This window comes from Charadrius vociferus, unplaced genomic scaffold (genome assembly GCF_000708025.1).
Source record: "Charadrius vociferus isolate BGI_N301 unplaced genomic scaffold, ASM70802v2 scaffold1028, whole genome shotgun sequence".
NCBI classification, from domain to species: Eukaryota; Metazoa; Chordata; class Aves; order Charadriiformes; family Charadriidae; genus Charadrius; species Charadrius vociferus.
The window spans coordinates 167297-171858 of NW_009649564.1; positions in this window are offsets into that span (position 1 = coordinate 167297).

Genomic DNA, 4562 nt, shown 5'->3' on the forward strand with positions numbered 1-4562 from the left:
GGAAACAGGTCAACTCCTTGCACAGCCCCATAATGAATGCCATCGGTCACGTTGTTCTCTATCACTGACCATCACGACGTGGCTCCCTGACCAGCTCCGCACCGAGCCCAAGGCTTGAACCATTGCTGAAGACAACTCTTGAGTACAGCAAGCACTAGAAACGTGCCTTCAAACAACAGATTCACCAGGACTATGCTTCCCTCAGAGGCATTTCAAGCTCGTGAGCTCCTTTCATTGGTCTGTTTCGACTAATATTAACCCGCAGGCATTTAACTTCAGCGCTGCCACCAACCTGTTTCTCCAGGGTATGCGTAATCACCTAATTACCATGCCGAGCCTGGGAGTTCAACAGGCGATCAACCTCCATGGCTGCTAATCACTGCCCAAAGGTCTGAATGCATAACTCGGATACATTGCGAGCTCTGTCCCTTCATCCAAGGCATCTCAGAGGTCACGCTCCATAACATTAAAGGAAACGTCACTTTGTGGATGTTAAGAGCTGCTGAGCGTTGCCCAAAAGCTTTCGTTGGATGTCTGGCTTAGAAATGCTGTTGTGGGTTGCGCATTCCCCATCTGGAGGTGTCAACAGAAGATAAACTAGAGAGACCCTCATTCATGCATAGGTGTCATTTGCTCCACTCACGGCTATCTAGCAGACTCACAACCCTTACCATCTGCCTCGGTCCTTTTATCCCCAATTTGGGTACACTATAGCAGCACTGATGGTCTGGCATGGCTCAGGCTCTCTTGCAGACTCACTTGGTTTACCATGAAAAGAACACGAACAATCTTGAAGTTGTTCAGCCCAGAGAAGACTCCAGGGGACCTTATAGCGGCCTTCCAGTATCTGCAAGGGGCCTACAAGAAAGCTGGAAAGGGACTTTTTACAAGGGCATGCAGCGATAGGATGAGGGTGAATGGCTTTGAACTGGAAGAGGAGAGATTTAGATTTGATACCAGGAAGAAATTTTTCACTGTGAGGGTGGTGAGCCCCTGGCGCAGGTTGCCCAGAGAAGCTGTGGCTGCCCCATCCCTGGAGGAGTTCAAGGCCAGGCTGGACGGGGCTTGGAGCAACCTGGGCTGGTGGGAGGTCGCCCTGCCCATGGCAGGGGGGTTGGAACTAGATGATCTTTAAGGTCCCTTCCAACCTAAACCATTCTGTGATTCTATGATCCAACCCCTTACCTCCTCCATAAGAGCAGTTCCCCCACCCCAGCAGCAGCTGCATTTTGGTATCAGGTGTTTGGTCCTGTTGGAAGAGAGAGCTGTGACAATTACTGCTACAAGCAGTAGGAGTGCTGCTCCCCAACCCCTTCAGCATGGAGCACCTTTGAAAGCTCTTTCCTTGTTCCTCTGTAATGTTCAGTAACTGTGGGTTAGTGGTGAGGGATGCTGCAGCTGTTGGGCCAACAGCTGTTTCCCAGCAGAAGCTATAGCATTTGATATGCTCCTATTCCCACTCTCCCATCCCTCAGAGACCTGTTTTTCTAAGAACGTGTGTGTCTTTAGCCTTCCTGTCTTGCTGACAGACGCAACGTGCTCAGGGCTGTTTGGTACTGGTTGGACCCACCCGTGGTATCGCTGCAGCAAGAAAGCAGAAGTTTTGCTGACAGAAAACAAGACAGTGAACAAACACAAATTCTCTCTAAGACCAATGAAGAAGGATGAGACCAGCCCAGCGTGCGCAGAGCACTACAATCCTGACAAACAAGCAGTTTTCCAGCAGAAGCTTAGGACTGGTTTTTCTGCACAAGCCACCACAGCAGGTAGGGCAGCGCTGCAGGGAGACCAGCAACTCAGCAGGATCGAACTATGAGCAAAATCCCATCAGCAGCGATGCTAGGGACGGTCTTTCCATCTACAAAGAGCATTTATCTCTGGGTCAGCCCAATTACCCTGGTTGCTCTCTGATAAACTCCACAGCAAGGGTCACTGGCTTCCCAGCTTGTCACACTACAGCACACACACACTGGTGGAGGGGAGAAACAATCCCGCGTGGTACAAGCTAAGCTTGAGTTAGACACGAAACCGCTAACCTGCTACTGCGGCCTTTTGTGTGCAACCCCTGAAGTCAAATGCACTTCAGCTGGCACTCTCCTTTATTCTCTTTTTCCCTTCTTAGCTGTGCATGTAAACGTAATAGAAAAATCCAGTTTCACTGTGTTACAGTAATTACAGTATGTGTGTGGCCCAGAAGAAAAGGGATTACTGAATGCATTTTCCTCAAGGAACCCAACAGCTCGATTGCTTCCAGACATAATAACATACCGAGGTCTCCTTCTCCTATGTAAATGTTTAGATGTTCATCCCTTTACAATGAGACGGGCAACAGCAGTGGCCTGATGGATGCCAAAGGAATAACTGAATTTTATTTGGGTGTTCATACATTTAAAAAAAAAAAAAAAAAGTACAAACTGTCCTTTGTACACATGAGACAAGAATAACTACGCTTATGACAGACACTGCTAGGGTTTCTCAGTTCCTAGTTTTCCACCAAGTTGGAGCCCTGGCCCTTCTCGTGGGTATCATTTTAGGCAAGACACTTCACTGATGTGTGGTTGCCTGCAAAATACTTACATCTCTTTAAGGTACTTTTGGACCCAATACAAGAAAAATAACCAGATCTGATCCAGCAACCTTGAAGAGGTTTCCGTGGACTTTCAGCCAGGTGCAAGGTACCATTAGAGTTTCCTACCAAAGTATCACAGTTTGCATTTCTTAAGACCATGGCAGAGCCCATCACATTCGGACCCCCTCTGTAGGCACTTAACGTACTAGTAATAATCAGTCACCCCTGCTTGGGTTTCCACCACAGAGACCTTTTACCTTTTCTCAGAAATTTCATTTGCTCAACCAACATGTGACAGCTTCCAAGGCTTCCACAGTTACACCAGCAAGAGATGGGCGGGGGTGTCCAGAGGGATGTCGGCTGTCGCTGGCTGCAGGGCTCAAGGGAGTGCTGCATTTGTCCTGTTCGTTCCGCTGAGCAGTGGCTGCAAATGCACCAGAATTAATTTCTACCTCAAATCCAACGGCTGCAAACGCTCCGGTGAGAACGGACGCCGTGTGGGTTTCAGTCCCCACACAGGCTGTTCCAATTACAGCAGAACAGCCTCGTTTCGTTTGAGCTGACAATTAAGCCACAAGTTTCAGGCCAGTACAGTTTGCCATGGCAGCATCCTCTCATCATACAACCCAAGGATGGCCACCAGAGCCTCCTGACCCAAGCTGTGACCAACCACAGCCTATGCTGGCTCACCCAAAACCCTAGCTCTGGGAGGAACCCAACCGAGCTGCACGCCCAGGTCAGCCCAACCTCACGGCAGAGCAATGGTACCCCTGGGAAGCCAACATTCCCTCCTGCAACCACCCCCAAAGCCTCCTCTCCCTCAGCTCTGCGAGGCAGACAGTGTGCTCCCTGTGGGAGGCCGCACGAACACGCTGCTGTGCTGCTCGGAAGGGCGGGACGGTTGGCCCATCCTGACTCACAGGTTCCTTGGAAGCGTGTCTCTTCCACTCTATGACTTCTCCCGCCATACTTAGCTCAGCACAGGGCACAGCTAGGACTATGTTCCAGAGCCCTTGAGGAAAAGATGAAAGGAAAAACCTCAGATCATTGTTGCACACACTCCATCTGATGCATCTGGTTCCGCCACCCAACAGTCTCTCTACCAGAGAAGGGAGAGGGAGAATCTTTTCCTGCGGCTGCAGCAGCACTGTATGAAACTATCCTTCATCCTTGGTGCTGCTGTAACTCGGCTTCAGCTCAGGCAAAAAATTCTTACAGGGTGTATATCTGTGTTTGAAATGATCAAAAGGCAAAAAACCACAACGTACACCTGGCAAAAAAAGTGTGTGTTCCCCTCTCTGGTTGGGCTTTTGGAATGGAGCCCTCTGCACACATGCTGTGATTTTAAAACCACTATTTTCAAACATAAGTAAACAAATAAATTTTAAAAAAACTAATTTTAAAAAAAATCTGCAAATGCAACTGAGTGGCAGATTGCTCAAAACTTTGCACAGAAAGCCACAGATGTCATATACACACAAAGGATCAAGTGTCCATGAGATCGAGGTATTGCAAACTAACCCAACAACAGGACAGCAGGGCGAGCGATGCTGTTAGCCAAGCGAGCACTACCGACTCTTCCCTAGGTTACCAATGAATGGTTTATTTTCACCTCTCCCCTGTTATTTGACACGGAAGGTACCTCTTATCAAACATGGATTTATCTTTACAATTAAATCACATTGGCAGCCTGCTCTATTTAATCTTTGTAACATTCTAATTAGCCCTTGCAGAACCCGGCACTGCACTCCCGAGTGCTGGTTCCCTGGTCCCCTGCCAAAACAATACCCACGGCACCCCGCATTTCTCCGCACAAGGACAGCCAGAGCCTTCTGGTGTCAACTCAAGTCATCACTTGTTTGCTGCAACAGACACACTTGTATCCCATCTGCTGTCCCTATGGACCACAGCACTGCTCTGCTGGAAAGAAAGTGATGCCTTGAGGAGAGGGGCTGAGTCAGGAAGCAAGGGGGGGAAAAAAAAAAAGAAAAAA